Below are 19,021 nucleotides of genomic sequence, written 5' to 3' on the forward strand. Positions count from 1 at the left end.
GCGCCCAGGGGGTAGGCGTGCCCCCACCCTCATGGGCCCCTCGTGGCTCCCCTGACCGACTTCCTTCGCCTATATATACTCATATACCCTAAAAACATTGAGGAGCATCACGAAACCCTATTTCCACCGCCGCAACCTTCTGTACCCATGAGATCCCATCTTGGGGCCTTTTTTGGCGCTCCGCCGGAGAGGGAATCGATCACGAAGGTCTTCTACATCAACACCATAGCCTCTCCGATGAAGTGTGAGTAGTTTACCACATACCTTCGGGTCCATAGTTATTAGATAGATGGCTTCTTCTCTCTCTTTGGATCTCAATACAAAGTTCTCCTCGATCTTCTCGGAGATCTATTAGATGTAACTCTTTTTGTGTTGTGTTTGTCGAGATCCGATGAATTGTGGGTTTATGATCAAGAATATCTATGAACAATATTTGAATCTCCTCTGAATTCTTTTATGTATGATTGGTTATCTTTGCAAGTCTCTTCAATATATCAGTTTGGTTTGGCCTACTAGATTTATCTTTCTTGCAATGGGAGAAGTGCTTAGCTTTGGCTTCAATCTTGCGGTGTCCTTTCCCAGTGACAGCAGGGGCAGCAAGGCACGTATTGTATTGTTGTCATCGAGGATAAAAAGATGGGGTTTATATCATATTGCTTGAGTTTATCCCTCTACATCATGTCATGTAGCCTAATGTGTTACCCTGTTCTTATGAACTTAATACTCTAGATGCATGTTGGACAGCGATCGATGTGTGGAGTAATAGTAGTGGATGCAGAATCGTTTCGATCTACTTGTCACGAACGTGATGCCTATATACATGATCATGCATAGATATTCTCATAACTATGCACTTTTCTATCAATTGCTCGACAGTAATTTGTTCACCCACCATAATACTTATGCTATCTTGAGAGAAGCCACTAGTGAAACCTATGGCCCCCGGGTTTATTTTCCATCATATAAGTTTCTGATCTATTTTATTTGGCAATCTTTACTTTCCAATCTATATCATAAAAATACCAAAAATATTTATCTTATTATCTCTATCAGATCTCACTTTTGCAAGTGGCCGTGAAGGGATTGACAAGCCCTTTATCGCGTTGGTTGCAAGGTTCTTATTTGTTTGTGTAGGTACGAGGGATTTGCGTGTAGCCTCCTACTGTATTGATACCTTGGTTCTCAAAACTGAGGGAAATACTTAAACTACTTTGCTGCATCACCCTTTCCTCTTCAAGGGAAAACTAACACATGCTCAAGAGGTAGCAGTTACCCGGACTGTACATAGGCTCAAGGGTAAAAGTTGCAGCATCCAAGACAAAGCCAAGTAGAGGAGATAGCTCTTTGAGAAGTCAAAGGGCGGATCAAGAAGACCAAGACCAACCAAACAAGCAAGATATCACTAAGGAAAAATCTCCCTTGCCGGGAAGGCGAGCCTAGCGGGGCCGAGGATACCCCGAAGACAAGTCTCAAGACTCCCCTGATAGGCTTGCCGGGAACGCCAAGGGCGGCTTACACCGCCAAGGCTCCACCGCTCCACCTCACATCAACGTCAGTCACTTATCGATGCGGTGTCGAGCCCCCAGGTGATTATGTGGCTGTTATTTGGTACGTTGCAATCATTTCTAAAGGAGATCATCCCTAAATGACACCCGTCCAGGAGACGTATCACGCAGGCACGTAAGATGGTGGCTGCATGGCACGGCAAGGCTTGCCGGGCCACACCACGATGTGACACTAAGCGGTGCATTTAATGCGCTCTGTCCTGTCTACAAAGTTAGGTATGATAGCACTGTGGCTATCTAATCAGTGCATAATGACTGTGTTGCCATTTTGGTGACCTCTTGACCAATAAAAGGAGGGCCGTGGCAACCATAGAAAGGATTCGGACCCCTATACACTTGTACGCGCGTAGTTGCTCTCCTCCCCAAGGCGGCCTTGTTGGGATAGACCGCTGCGTCTGCACCATGGTCCTTCCATCAATCCACCAAAGCAGGAGTAGGGTTTTACACCTCCCGGCGGACCAAAGCTGGGTAAAAAATGCATGTGTCACCGCTGTCAGGCTGCTCTATGCTCTCCGATCTTTGTGCAATGTTCTCTTCCCCCTGTCGAACCACAAGGGGCCGATGGCCCCATAGGTGGCCGTGTGATACCACGACACTCGCTTTTTCAGACAAACGGTGACGCACAAAATGAGCATGGTCATATGAAGATTTTCCCTCAACTAAACTAGTTGGGGTTTCAGCACGAGCACATATGGATCAAAGATGATCGAAGTAGAAAACTTTAAGTGGATCCATAAACCTGTTTGTTTCTGATTTTCAATAAACACATATTTATACCAAACAAGCACACGAGCCAAGTAAGACATAAAGACAAACAAAAAGACAAACGGAAGAAAGGTGAATCAAAAGGCAAATCTTTTTGTATTTTTCTGAAATCATTTTAGAAGTGAGGGAGAGAAAAACGAGAGGCAAATGGCAAATAATGTAATACAAGATATGAGAGTTTATGATGGGTACTTGGTAGGCTCTATGTAGATCTCCCCAGCAATGGCACCAGAAATTCTTCCTGCTACATCTTGAGCTTGTGTTGGTTTTTCCCTTGAAGAGGAAAGGGTGATGCAGCAAAGTAGAGATAAGTATTTCCCTCAGTTAAGAACCAAGGTATCAATCTAGTAGGAGATACAAGCAAGTCTCCAGTATATGCACCTACACAAACAAACAAACACTTGCACCCGACGCGATAAAGGGGTTGTCAATCCCTTAACGGTCACTTGCAAAGGTGGGATCTGATAGGGATAGATATAAAACATTACTAAAACGTAAAACAAAGTAGAAGTAAATAAATTGCAGCGAGATATTTTTGGTTTTTTTTGTTTATAGATCTGAAAATATATGATGGAAAATAGATCCGGGGGCCATAGGTTTCACTAGAGGCTTCTCTCTTGAAGGAAAATAATACGGTGGGTGAACAAATTACTATCGAGCAATTGATAGAAAAGCGCAAAGTTGTGATGATATCCAAGGCAATGATTATGAATATAGGCATCATGTCCGTGTCAAGTAGACAGAAACGATTCTGCGTCTACTACTATTACTCCACACATCGACCGCTATCCAGCATACATCTAGAGTATTAAGTTCATAAGAACAGAGTAATGCCTTAAGCAAGATGACATGATGTAGAGGGATAAACTAAAGCAATATGATGAAAACCCCAGCTTTTTGCCCTTGATGGCAACAATATATATACGTGCCTCGCTATTCCTAGTTAGGTGAGGACACCGCAAGATTGAACCCAACACTAAGCACCTCTCCCATTGCAAGAAAACCAATCTAGTTGGTCAAACCAAACTGATAATTCAAAGAGAAATACCAAGATATCAAATCATGCATATAAGAATTAAGAGAAGATTAAGATGATATTCCTAGATAATCTGATCATAAATCCAGAATTCATCGGATCTCGAAAAACACACCAGAAAAGAATATTACATCGGATAGATATCCAAGAACATCAAGGAGAACATGGTATTGAGAATCAAAGAGAGAGAAGAAGCCATCTAGCTACTAGCTATGGACACGTAGGTCTGTGGTAAACTACTCACGCTTCACCGAAAGGGCAATAGGGTTGATGTAAAAGCCCTCCGTCATTGAATCCCCCTCCGTTAGGGTGCCGGGAAAGGCCCCAAGATGTGATCTCACAGGTACAAAAGGTTACGGCGGCGGAAAAGTATTTTTTGTGGAGGCTTCTGGTTGTTTGGGAATATTTTTGGATTTATAGGCCAATAATTAGGGTTACAGGAGTCCCATGGGGCCCACAAGCCAGGCCCCCCCTAGGGTGCGCCCCGAGGGCTTGTGGAGCCCTCGGGACCCTTCTGCCTCCTCTCCAAGTCCTATGTGTGTCTTCTAGTCCAAGAAAAATCATCGCGGAAGTTTTATTCTGTTTGGACTCCGTTTAATATTCCTTTTCTGTAAAACTCAAAAACAAGGAAAAACCAGAAACTGGCACTAGGCTCTGGTTTAATAATTTAGTCCAAAAAATAATATAAAATAGCATATGAATACATATAAAACATGCAAAATAGATAATATAATAGCATGGAACAATCAAAAGTTATAGATACATTTGAGACATATCAATGGGTAAGTGATGCAGAGCATCCCACGATCATCCCCATGGACGTGGCTACATCTCACACGACACCAGTTGAACCCATGACAAGAGCTCGAGTAAACGCTATCGAAGATAAGGTGAACTCGCTCCTCTCCGAACTACCACTCCCTACTTATAAGACATGGCTACTACCTCATGCGGAGACTCTATGTGTGATCAGGTGTTTGGAGGAGAGTCTCGGATCAGCTACACCCATGGGACAAGACGGCGAGGGCAACAAGTTCAACGGTCAAGAAGAAGGCCCGATCGAAGCTCCTAGGCTTCGGACGACCGACGACGACCAGACGTCTAACGCCCACCGGACAACCGACGCCCACCGGACGACCGATGCTTGGAAGCCCCAACCGACCAGCCAAGTCCCAGCCTGCGCACGCTCCAGCGGCCGGACGATCGACGCTGACCAGACATCCGACCCTTCCCAGTGCCCGAATGACAGACGCCTCTCCGGACGACCGACACAACCTCTCCCGAGCCAAAACAATGGACGTCCGACCCCGACCGGACGACCGACACTTGCTGTCCAGAACCAAAACATCGGACGCCCGACCGACACCGGACGTCCGAACCCTCGTGAGCCTTCAGACGACCGGTGACTGTCGGACGTCCAACACATGTGCGTCCGCCCGCGTGTGGGCCAAAGCCACTTACCCTTTCATCCTCTTAGACTATATATAGACCTCTCCCACCTCCCAGCTAGGGTTAGCATTGTTTTAGCTCATTTGTGAGATAGAGCCTCGCTCATCCATCCGGATCTACTCCTCGTGAGGGATCGACACCTCTTCGGAGAAGGTCCACATGGATTTAAGACCTCCATCCGGAGAAGATCATCTTCAAGACCTCCTCACGGAGAAGAACCGGTTACCCTTTGTATCGTCTCTTGTTGGATTTGGATCTTGTACTCGTTTTGTGTTTTAATGATCTAGCACATGTGTGACTATGTTCTTGTTGGTTGAGTGTTCTCTCATGTTTTTCCCTCGTTCCCCTCCTCGTGTTCTTCATGCTGCTTCGTAGGGATCCTCTCCAAACGTGAATGATCGGCCTCTAGTGTTGTACTCTACATCTTCTTGGTATCATGAGCCACGTTGATCACGTTTTTGGAGCCCCTACCCCATGTTTTCTAGCTTGATTTGTTGTTTTCGTCCTAAATCGAAAATCCCCACCAAAAATAGCCCCAATTTTTTTTGTGATTTGTTGGTGTGTTGAAGTTTTGTTGGATTTGATCCATGGATTTGTGTTGCCACGTGTGGATCTAGCTTTCCCCACCCTTTTCCATCCACAAAATCACTCAAATTCGACATCTCCACCTTCCTCCACCACGAAACCGAGTTGTTCATCCCGTGCCCAAAATTGCCCAGGCACAGGACGTCCGATGACTACCGGTCGTCCGACCATCCCTGATGAAACTGAACATTTTTAGTTCGGTTTTCCCCCCATTCCACCACCATTTTCCGCATATGCACTTGCATACCACCACCGCTTTCCGCAACCACCATCGCTTACCCGTACCGCACTCCGACAAGTTTTGACAATTTGGTATTTGAGAATTTGAGTTGTGGTTCCCGTGTCCTATTGTATTTCGGCTATATAGGTACGGTTTGGCATCATCATCACCACCGCTCATATTCGCCAAGGACTCATCATTGCTACGGACGGTAACCTCGACGACATCTTGTCATCCCATGCCATTGCATTGATAGCCACATAGCCTTACTTTTGCGTTGCTTACCCATCGAGACTAGCCATCGAGTATTGCCGGCAACATGACTTGTGCACATTAGTGATCTTACTCCATAGCATATATACCATATCCTAGTGGTGCATATATTGGTATCATATTTTGTGTCACAAAGTTTTCATCGCATACACAATTGCTATCTTGGTTCGTGAAGTTTTGCATGAGAGAAGATCTCAAAAGTGAAAGAGCCAAACAAGCTTTTAAGCAAAGAGAGAAAGATAATCAAAGAGCTTATACGCAAGAACCATAGCATCATACTACATTAAGATTGTCATATCCGATCATCTTGGATCATATCACCGAAATACCATACATATAGCATTCTTGGGATAGAGGTCGTTGCATTTTTGAATAGTAGGTTGTGCACAAGTTCCATATCCGCCTATTGTGCAATCATGCTAGCGTCTCTCTAGTATTGTGCAACAAGAGCATTTTCGTGGACTCCACATTTTGGCTCATTTTTGGTTTGCACAATCCCACTTATATATTTGCGTGTGTGTTTCCGTATACCCCTACTTGCTTGGTCTACTTGTTGCATTTGCAAATTTTTGAATCTTTTCCAACATTATTGAAGCTCACTTACAATTGCATCAAATTTTGTGCCACCATCCTAACCAAGCCCCACTATAAAGATTTTACTTGTGTAGGTGTGAGAACCGGCAAGAATTGGTACCAATTGTGCTATTTCATTGTCCGCATTTGAGTGATCTTGATCCATCTTCAACATTGGTCAAGGTACATTTGGTATAAGTTCTTCTCTTTCTCCCACTCACATTTTGCTTGGAATGATGGATAGGCCAAGTACTTCTACCAACCCACTCTTCATCGAGCAAGACGATAACAAGTCATCATTCGCCACCAAGAGCCACCTCTTTGGTGCACAACGAGCGTTGCATAAGGAAAAACAAGAAATGACCGACCACATCGACAATCTCGCCACCGACATGCGACTCTCCGAGCGACGTACAAGTGACTACTTCGACAATAAGCTCGACGCTCACAAGCAAGAGAACGATGCAAGAATGCACGAGATCCGTGCCTTGTTGGTGAACTGCCCTCCTTCAACTTCTTCATACTCAAGATGGAGCCACTCAAGTCGACACTCCGACGACACCTTCTCCGGCTCAAGTACACCGACATAGAACACTCTTCAATGAGCCACGCGTCAAGATCGTCATGCATCACACAATCCTCTACACGGCAATCATCTATAAGAGCAAGCCGACGAGCAAGTACACCGTCCTCAACCAAACCAAGACCCTTTCGCACAAGCTCAAGAATGACAACGTCAACATCGCCAAGAGGAAGAACGAGCGCGTCAACATCAAGAGGAGCAAGACACCGAGGCTCAACGTCTTCAACAACAACAACGTGAAGCACAAGCTCTTGAGGCGCAACGTGCCCTTCAAGAATCAAGTCGAGACATTTCCAAGCGCAACCGCGATAGGCGCAATCAAGAGGAAGCACTTCGAGAAGAGATCCAAGAGCGGAACTACCAACCAAGAGTGCAACGTCAAGTTCCCCCACCTCCTCCTCAAGATCGACAAGCTCCTCCTCAACCTCAAGTCCAACAAGAGCAAGATGATCATGGACTTCCTCCACTCCAAGAGCAACATGAGGTTGATTATCCTCCACATCAAGGGCGTCATCATCACCATCGACAACAACACAATGAAGAGCAACGCTATGGCAATCTAAAGTTCACCATGCTCAAGTTCAATGGAAGAAATGATCCCGAAGAGTACCTCTAATGGGCATTGAATGTCGACAAAATCTTTCATTTGCACAACTATGAGGAAGAGAAGAAGATCGCTATGGCATCCCTCGAGTTCCAAGACTATGTGCTCATATGGTGTGAACAAGTCCTTCAGCGCTGAGAAGCAAGAGGTGAACCACCAATCACCACTTGGGCTCAAATGAAACATGTCATGCGAGCATGTTTTGTGCCCACCTACTAGAACCACGATCTCTTCAAGAAGCTCCAACTACTCAAGCAAGGAACAAAGAGTGTTGAATAATACTACAAGGAAATGGAGATAGCCATGATACGAGCCAATGTCACGGAAGATGATGAGCAAACTATGGCACGCTTCTTGAATGGCCTCAATCATCCCATCAAGAAGATCGCCGACTTCCAACCCTACTCCAACCTCATTGAGCTCGTACATCAAGCTACAAAAGCGGAACATCAAGTGCAAGATGACATCAAGTATGCCAAGTACTCATCCAAGACCTCCGGCTTCTCCAATAACCAAGTATCAACGACTCCTCCAAATTCTACCTCAACCAAGCCATCTACAAGCAACGACGACAAGTCAAGTTACAAGAAAACTTCGACAAAATCAAGTCGTCCTCTTCCTACTACAAGCAACTTCAAGCCGCGCGGTTCATCATCTACTCCAACCGATGAGACCATCAAGACAATCTCCTTCAAGTGTTTCACTTGCGGCGGCCGAGGCCACAAGTCTTTCCAATGCACCAACAAGCGCACCATGATCCTCAACGACGATGGCACCTATGACTCCATTAGTGAAGAGGAAATGGAAGCCCTTGACCAAGTGGCAATGCATCGGTGAGTGAACGAAGATGAAGATGATCAAGTCTTTTGTGATGAGGAATCGAGCCCCGCTCTCGTTGTCTCCAAAGTCTTGACTCTTCAACATCAACAAGACCAAGACCAAAGATGCCACATCTTCCACACTAAGGCCGACATCAATGGAAGGTCCGTCAAGGTCATCATCGAGGAGGTAGTTGTCACAACTTGGCAAGTGAAGAACTATGCTCCAAGCTACAATTGGTCAAGATGAAGCACGCACACCCCTAAAAAGTCCAATGGCTAAGTGATTCCCGCACTATACGAGTTGAGCATACGGTCCAAGTCTCCTTCAAAATTGGAGCATATGAAGACCCTTTGGAGTGTGTCGTCCGGATGTCCGTTTGCCACCTCCTTCTTGGTCGGCCATGGCAATTTGGCCGTGGTGTCATACACAACGGGCATACCAATCACTATAGCTTCAAGATGAAAGGGAAGGAGTATGTGCTACGACCTATGTCTCCTAGTCAAGTGATAGCCGACAAGCAAGCCACCCATCATGGAGAGAAGAGTGAGAAAGTGATCCACCCAAAAGAGAGTGAGAGCCACAAGCGAGTGCCTCCACAATGAGCTACAAGAAAAACTTCGTCCTATTTGCCACCCAAAGAGAGATGAGAGAAGTGTGTGAGAACCCATCGAGTGTTATGCACTTCGTCCTTGTGTGCAAGGATGATGCACCAAAAACTAACACCTCTCATGATCTACCTTTAGTGTTCTCTTCTCTTTTGCAGGAATTCCAAGATGTTTTCCCCGATGAGCTACCTCCGGGACTACCTCCACTACGAGGCATTGAGCACCGAATCGACCTCATCCCCGGAGCACCTCTAGCAAATAAAGTGCCATACCGCGTCAACCCCGAAGAAACTAAGGAGATCGAGTAGCAAGTACAACAACTAATCGACAACGGACATGTACGTGAAAGCTTAAGCCCTTGTGCCGTCCCGGTTATACTTGTGCCCAAGCAAGATGGTAGTTTTCGCATGTGCTCAGATTGTAGACCCATCAATGCTATTACCATTCGTTATAGGGATCCCATTCCTCGCTTAGATGATATGCTTGATGAACTTAGTGGTTCCACCATTTTCTCAAAATTGATCTTAAAAGTGGCTATTATCAAATCCGCATACAAGAAGGTGATGAATGGAAAACCAAATTTGGCTTGTACGAGTGGTTGGTTATGCCTATGGGTTTATCGGAAGCTCCCGATACTTTCATGTGTCTTATGATTTTGTGCTTCGTCCTTACATTGGAGTGTTTTTGTGGTTTACTTTGATGACATTCTTGTTTTTAGCAAATCCATGAAAGGGCATCCAAATCATGTTAGGGCTGTTTTGCAAACTATTTGCAAGGAAAGTCTTTATGCCAACATGAAAAACTGCACATTTGGTGTTGACAAGCTTGTTTTCTTGGGTTTCGTTGTTTCTTCCAAGGGTGTCCATGTTGATGAATCTAAAATTGAAGCAATAAAAACTTGGCCCCAACCCACCAATTTGCAACAAGTGCGTAGTTTTCTTGGCCTTGCGGGTTTTTATCGTTGCTTTGTGAAAGACTTCAGCACCATCGCCGCACCTTTGCATGCTTTGAGTAAAAAAAATGCTCCTTTTCTTTGGGGACCTTTTCAATCTACCGCTTTTGTTGAGCTAAAATCTTTGCTTGCTCATGCTCCAATTCTCGCTTTCCCCAACTTTGACAAAACTTTTGAGGTTCATTGCGATGCAAGTGTTACCGGAATTGGCGGAGTTTTGATGCAAGAAAAACGAGCCATTGCTTATTTTAGTGAAAAACTCTCCTGTGCTCAACTTAACTATCCCATCTATGACAAAGAATTATATGCTTTAGTGCGTGTGCTACATGTTTGGGAACATTATCTTAGACCTCTTGAGTTTGTCATCCATACCGATCATGAAACGCTTAAGTACTTGAAAGGTCAAACTAAGTTGAACAAGCATCACGCCAAATGGAGTGAATTTATTGAATCTTTTCCCTATGTGATCAAGTACATTAAGGGTAAGGAAAATGTTATTGCGGATGCCCTTTCCCCCATATGCACGCTTGTCACTAAACTTGAGTTGAATGTTATTGGCTTTGAGCATAAAATACTTGTATGCGAATGATCCTTCTTTTGCTACTCCTTATGCTAAGTGTTTGACGCATACATCTTGGGAACGATATTACATCAAGGATGATTATCTTATGAGAGCTAACAAACTTTGCATTCTACTCCTTATGCTAAGTGTTTGACGCATACATCTTGGGAACGATATTACATCGAGGATGATTATCTTATGAGATCTAACAAACTTTGCATTCCCGAGTCTTCTCTTCGTTTGCTCCTTTTGCAAGAGGCTCATGAAGGCGGCTTCATGGGACACTTTGGACACGACAAGACATTCGCCACGCTCTCCAAGAACTACTTTTGGCCCAAGATGTTTCGCGATGTCTCACGCTTCACCAACCGATGCTCTACATGTCGCAAAGCTAAGTCTAAAGCTCAATCCCATGGTCCTTACATGCCTCTTCCTATCCCTTATCAATCTTGGGAAGACATTAGCATGGATTTTGTACTTGGTTTGCCTAGAACTCAAAATGGAAAGTATTCCGTGTTTGTTGTTGTGGACCGATTTTCTAAGATGGCACATTTCATTCCATGCAACAAGATAGACGATGCTTCAACTATTGCAAATCTCTTTTGTAGGGAAATCTTGCGACTCCATGGAGTACCAAAGACAATCGTCTCGGACCGCGATGTCAAGTTCTTGAGTTACTTTCGGAAGACGCTATGCGCCAAGCTTGGAATCAAGCTCTTGTTCTCGTCGGCATACCATCCTCAAATCGACGGCCAAATGGAAGTGATGAACCGTACACTCTCCACTCTACTTCACGTGTTGATCAAGAGGAACATCAAGGAGTGGGAGGAGTGTCTACCATCGCCGAGTATCCCTACAACCGAGCAAGACATTCGACTATCGGCAAGTCCCCCTTCGAGGTCATCTACGGCTTCAACCCGTTGTCCCCATTGGACATTCTACCTCTTCCTCTACAAGAGCGCACCAACCTCGACGCGAGTGCACAAGCAAGCTACCTCAAGAAGATGCATGATGATACAAGGACAACCATCGAGCGCCAAGTACAACGACTAGCGACCAAGCCCAACATCAACAAGCAACCCATCATCTTCAACATTGCAGATCTCGCGTGGCTACACCTTCGCAAGGACCGCCGCCCCAACGAACGCAAGTCCAAACTTCTACCTTGAGCCGATGGACCCTTCAAGGTGCTAGCACGTTACAATAACACCGCCTACAAGATTGACCTCCCACGAAACAAGTACAACATGAGCGACATCTTCAACATCGAAGACCTCTCGCCATACCATGGTGATGAAACTTTTGATCTGAGGTTGGACCTTTCCCAGGGGGGGAGGGAGATGATGCGGAGCATCCCACGATCATCCCCATGGACGTGTCTACATCTCCCATGACACCACTTGGACCCATGACAAGAGCTCGAGCAAAGGCTATCGAAGATAAGGTGAACTCGCTCCTCTCCGAACTACCACTCCCTACTTATGAGACATGGCTACAACCTCATGTGGAGACTCTATGTGTGATCAGGTGTTTGGAGGAGAGTCTCGGATCAGATACACCCATGGGACAAGGCGGCGAGGGCAACAAGTTCAACGGACAAGAAGAAGGCCCACTCGACTGTCCCAGGCTTCGGACGACTGACGACCAACGGACGTCCGACACCCACCGGATGACCGACGCCTAGAAGCCCAAACCGACCAGCCAAGTCCCAGCCTGCGCACGCTCCAGCAGCCGGATGACCGACGCCCACCGGACGTCTGACCCTTCCCAGCGCCCGACAACAAACGCCTCTCTATACGACCGACACAACCTCTCCTGGGCCAAAACAGCGGATGTCCGACCCCGACCAAACAACCGACACTTGTTTTCCAGAACCAAAACATCGGACGCCCAACCGACAACGGACGTCCGAACCCTCATGAGCCTTCGAACGACCGGTGACCGTCGGACGTCCGACGCCTGTGCGTCCGCCCGCGTGTGGGCCAAAGCCACTTACCCTTTCGTCCTCTTAGACTATATAGAGACCTCTCCCACCTCCTAGCTAGGGTTAGCGTTAATTTATCTCATTTGTGAGATAGAGCCTCACTCATCCATCTGGATCTACTCCTTGTGAGGGACCGACACCTCTTCGGAGAAGATCCACCTGGATTCAAGACCTCCATCCGGAGAAGACCATCTTCAAGACCTCCTCACGGAGAAGAACCGGTTACCCTTTGTATCGTCTCTTATTGGATTTGGATCTTGTACTCGTTTATGTTTCGATGATCTAGCACATGTGTGACTTTGCTCTTGTTGGTTGAGTGTTCTCTCGTGTTTTTCCCTCGTTCCCCTCCTCGTGTTCTTTGTGTTCCTTCATAGGGATCCTCTCCAAACGTGAAAGATCGGCCTCTAGGGTTCTACTCTACATCAGTAAGTCAACATGCAGATACTTGAAAAAACACTTACTTCGAACAAAGTCTGGATGGATTATATTGTCGTGGAAGTTAGCATATGTCTCATGATGAGGCTCTTTTGTGTGCAGTGCAATTTTAGTTCCAACTTAGAAATTTCTATCCAAAGGCCCATGCCAAAATAGGAGTGACCACGTTCATCTAGTCTTACAGAAGCAATGATTGTAAATCCATGGTTTGTGTTCAGTATGACATTCCTGCAGTCTTCAATTATGTAAAGGGCATGATTGTGTAGTACAGATGTTGTTGCATAGCAAGGGATGTACTGTAGAAAATGGTAAAATTGTTAAAGAATGTGGTAACATGCAAATATGGGAGTAATTGAAAGAACAGTAAAACAACTAAAATCAAAGGACAAAAAATTATAATTGAACATATAGTGTAACCATGATGTCATGGAAATATGATAGTAATCGAAAGAACAATACATCATTAATTTGCCTAATATAGAAAGAAGAAAAAATTGCCTTTGACGTATATGCTGCATGTGGCACCTTTTATCCTAATGTAACAATATATAGTATATGTTCAGGAAAGTAGGCCATGCCAACCGAGGTAGGGTGAGATTGAACACACTGTGCGCTGATTGCTTGTATCGGCGTTGGTATTTCCCCGAAGAGGAGATGATGGAGCACATCAACAGTAAGTATTTCCCTCAATTATGAAACCAATGTTATCAATCCAGTAGGAGAACCAAGCAACACTATGTAAACAACACCTGCACACAAATAACAAATACTTGCAACACAACGAGTAAGAGGGGTTATCAATCCCTCCTCGGTATTGAGATAGATTAAATTGTATGTGATTGGATAAATAGATCTAGAAAAAAGACAAAATAAAATAAATAAAGAAAAAGTGCAGCAAGGTATTTCTGGATTTTTGGATAAATAGATCTGAAAACAATATTCTAGGAAATAGACACGGGGGCCGTAGATTTAACTAGTGGCTTCTCTTTAGAAAATAGCATACGGTGAGTAAACAAATTACTGTTGGGCAATCGATAGAAGAGCAAATAGTTATGAGGATATCCAAGGCAATGATCATGTATACAAGCATCACGTCCAAGAATAGTAGACCAACTCCTACTTGCATCTACTGCTATTAGTTCGCACATCGACCGCTATCCACTAGTGTATTAAGTTCATGGAAAAACAAAGTAATGCAATAAGAACGATGCCATGTTGTAGAAAAGATCTATTCATATTGGAATAGACCCCATATTTTTATCCTTAATGAAAACGATACGCACGTGTCATGTCTCCTTCTGTCAGTGAGAATAAGCACCACAAGATCGAACCTATCACAAAGAAACTCTTCCCATTGCAATAAAAATCAATGTAGTTGGCCAAACCAAACCAAAGTTTTGGAGAAGAAATACAAGCATACAAAGATCATGCATGAAAGAGTTCAAAGAAGACTCCGATAATATTCATAGATAGAACTGACCATAAACTCTCAATTCATCGGATCCCAACAAACACACCGCGACAAGTCATTACATCAAATAGATATCCAATAACATCAAGGAGAACATTGTATTGAAGATCCAAAGGAGAGAAGAAGCTATCGAGCTACTGCCTACAGACTCATAGGTCTGTGGTAAACTACTAACGGATCATGGGAGGAGTACCAATGAGGATGATGAACCCCTCCGTGATTGTTTCCCCCTCCGCCACGGTGCCAAGAATGACCCCTATATTGGATCTCATGGTTCTAGAACTTGCGGCGGTTGGAATTGTGTTTTGTCGACTCCCCTAGGGTTTATGGAATATTAGAGTATTTAGAAAGCTGAGAGGCGGTGGACGGGGTGCCTGTGAGCCCCACTACCCACCAGGGCGTGCCTAGGGGCCCTGGTGCACCCTGGTGCCTAGTGGGCCCCACAGGGCCCCTCTGGTGCACATCTTAGGCCTCCTGGGTGTCTGTTGGGCTGAAAAAAAATCTCCAAATAGTTTTGCTGCATTTGGACTTCGTTTGAAATGGATACTTTGAGAAGTAAAAACAAGGAAAAATGGCAACTAGCACTGCACACTATGTCAATAGGTTAGTCCCAAAAAATGATATATATTTTCTACTAAATAAAAAACATCCAAGATTGATAATATAACAGCATGGAACAATCAAAAATTATAGATGCGTTGGAGACGTATCGTGCGCCTCCTGAAGTAATCTGGTACAGTGAGATGGAACTCCTCGGATGTTTGGCCGAGGCCGCAACGTCCTGATGTGTCCGTGCACTATACACTATGAATGAAATAAAACCTTCCAATGAGCTCGACGAAAAATGAATTCATGGTGATTATGGTCAGGTGATTAAAGGGGGCAGATGAACTGGGATAAGAGATCAGAGAATATCTGAGTAAATTACTTACCTTGTTGTTCATGAGAAAAAAATCCTCAATACCGCGGATTCCCCAATTGGGGCGGAGCTAGGTCAACAGTGAGCGGCGTCGAGAAAGTCAATGGCGATAGGCGGCGGCAAGAGAAAGTGGCGAAATGCGGTGTGGTTTGCCGGCGGCCGGCAGCGGCGACAAGCGTCAAGCAAAGTGTTTGCCGCGGTGATAGGCGGTGACATGCTGAGTCACGGAGGAGCTTGTGCAGGTGTGAATGGGGACCGGAGGGGTGGCGGGTGGGGTGAGTTTTGTGACGTGCGGATGGTGAGGGTTTTCATTTTTCTTTTTGAATTGGGCGATGAGGGTTTTCTGTCCCACAAAGTGTTTGAGAGGCAACGGTTTTTTGTCCCACAAGTCACTACACACGGTTCCAATCTGGGAAAATAACCAAGTTTTAGGGTGGTTACACATTTCCTTTGTCGGTTGAATCCGAAATTTTTACCCACGCTAAACATTCATCCTAATATGCCTAAAATTCCATCACTCAAACTGATTGCATCCATAACCCACTTTTAGACATAAGGAAACATGGATATAATAAGCATACTCAGGCATAGATAATAAGGGTACACAAGCATAGTTCAACCATATATAGTTCAACCGTCATTAAGCATACTCAAGCACATTCATAATTAAGACACTACATAGCCATATATAGTTCGATCCCACATCTCATCCGCCGACACGACGGTGACGCTTTTCCAGGTACTCAGCGTATGCAGCGTGTGCCACCCGGCGAGAATACTTCTGCTTGAAGGGACCAACGGCTCGCCCTCTTGCATGTGCCAGAATACTTTCCTAATACTCTTGTTATGAATTCCCGCATAAAGCTCCATAAGCTTTTTGCCTCTTGTACCTCGTCTAGCCATCTTTATCCTCGATGTCGACATCGTTAGATAGCACCTATACATATAGTAAAAAAAATGTGGCGTCAAATTTGGAATACAAACTAATCTCTAGTGATCATTTGGCAGTTGCCAAAATTTGGCATGAAATCATTTTTACATGCCATAAAGTAAGATTAGGAATTTATGGATTTTATGGCTATTTTTTAAGACATATCCAAAGGTTATGGTTCGATTTTTAAGCACAATCATCTATATAAAGAACAATCTTGAGAAAATGGCATAAACATATTTGTAGGACATTCAAAATCAACTATCAAGATATGGCTAGGAATTATTAGCACGAACACTAACCCTAGTAGGATTATTAGCAGAAATCATTTGTACAGATGAAACAATTAGTCACTTATCATTTGTACCATTCAAACAATCAATACACTACACGGATCTAATGAAACTTACTCAAATTTCATTGATTGAGAGAACATAACCATAGGATTTCTATTACAAAAGGGGGGAGGCAGGAGTAACCAGAGAAACCTAGGATATATTTGACACATAAATGGTTATATATGACTAACCGGTTCACCATCGCCGTTGGAGCCATCACCGGAGTGGTCATCGGAGTCATCACTGGAGTCCGTGTGGACCTCTGGCTGTGGAAGCACAACGCCATCGACAATGTCAAGGTCCACTAAGACCCCGCCGGCGGCGCCGACAACCTCGTCTCCATCTTCATGCCGTGCTTCGGTGCTTCAGCAGCCTCAGAGTCGCCACTCCATTAAATGGGGTGCTTCAGCGGCATCGTCATACACTGACTTCACTGAGGACTGAGAGCAGCATCCAGGACTGAGGCGGAGAGAGAGGATTGTGTGTGTAGCGAGAATGGGGTATGCGACCACCTATTACGACTAGCTGCTCAGTCAGGCCATTAATATGGAGCAGTGGGAGCGAGGCGGGCTGCGATCAAAGGGTTGCCTCGCCACTCGGTGATCCTGCGCAGCGGACTACTTGCATGCCTACCATCATTTCACACAGCTACTCGCATGCCTCTCGGTGAAACTTTGCAGCGAACACACCTCCCATCAATTCACACGCCTACACACACGCCTCCCAGTCTGCCTGCGCGACGGACTGCTCCCATGCGTCCTATCAACTCACGCCTAATCGCACGGCACACGGCATGCGTGGCGGCATATTTTTTATGATTATTTATGCCGCTTTATTGCTTGTCCAAAGCATTACACGTGCCCACGGTTCGAATAAATAATGCGTTTGCAATATTGGTTCCCAAGTATTAATAATCTCCCGTTTGTAAGATAAAGATTACATCATAACTTGTCTCAAATTTGACAAAAAGTACAATACCACAGCATATTTGTATCCATATGATAACATGATAAGTTTCATGAATTTAAACTATGTTTTGGATTTACTAGATTTAAAAAAACATTCTCAATGTTTGAAATTTCTTGCATGGGGACTAATCATGTATCCAGTAACACACGTATGTTTTTCAAATCCATTTTTGTGTACTGCCACATGTGCATGTAGCTCAAATTTGATTTTTGCACATTATACCCCCACGAAATCAATCAATGTACTAAATTGTCTAAATGATCTTTGATTTTTTTTTAAATTTTAACACGACCCTCCTTTCTCACACATGTTCACCGTGGAAAGTTTTAGCATGCCTTGTAGTTGTGGTGGATGTGCGGTGTGTGTGTGTTTGTGTGTGTGTCTGGGGGGTGGGTCTTGCAGTACACTCTGAGTCATGAGCCACCGTTCAGGATTTACCATTTTTTGAGGCACGTGCCACATCAAAGTTGTGAATTCATTATTTAAAACATTACACAACCCTTTCAAACATACATGTTTGGGCCACATGTAGTCGGTAGTTGTCCTAGGACACTCACTCGCGTGTGGCGCTTTCTATGGGCCCACGATGCCGTCGTCCATCACTTTGACCTACACCTAGAGAGGTTAATTTGACCAGCAAGGTTGATTCTTTTTTATTTGTGTTGCGGTAGGAGTATATAGTACGCATCGAAGAGGTTGGAGGGGACCAGCATATATACCACGTACGCATCCAGGAACTCACCTCGCTCCGTGTGGGGACTTTTCTTGTTTCCAAGGCAGGTGCCACATCAAATTTGTGCATTGGCTATTCAAACATCACACAACACCTCTTTGGGCCACATGCATGCAGCCAATGGTTATTCTAGGACACTCACTCCCGTGTGACCCTTCCAACTATGGGCCCGCAAGGTCATCGTCCATGCATGCATCACTTTCACCTACATCGGGTGTGGTTAATTTATTTGACCATCAAGGAGGACTCATTTTGGTTTGTATTACGGTAGGAGCATATAGTACGCATCGAAGAGGGGAAAGGGGACCTGCATATACTACGCTTCATGAACCTCACTCTATGTGGGGATTTTACGGTTTTTTAGGCATGTGCCACATCAAAGTTGTGCATTTTGGGTATTCAAACATCACAACCACACACATCTCCATACATATGTGCGGCCCACATGCAAAGCGATGACGGTTGTTGGCACCCACTCACGCGGTTATCAGCAATATAGATGCGTTCCGTCTGTGGGCCTGCTTGATCCATCACTTTGATCGACGACGAGAGAGATTAATTTGACTTAGGAGGGGATTATTTTTTAGTTTTTATTATGGTATATTGGTCATGTTCTGGGATTACATAATATAGAGCGCATGCATGAA

Source organism: Triticum dicoccoides, chromosome 5B (genome assembly GCF_002162155.2).
Source record: "Triticum dicoccoides isolate Atlit2015 ecotype Zavitan chromosome 5B, WEW_v2.0, whole genome shotgun sequence".
Classification (NCBI taxonomy): Eukaryota; Viridiplantae; Streptophyta; class Magnoliopsida; order Poales; family Poaceae; genus Triticum; species Triticum dicoccoides.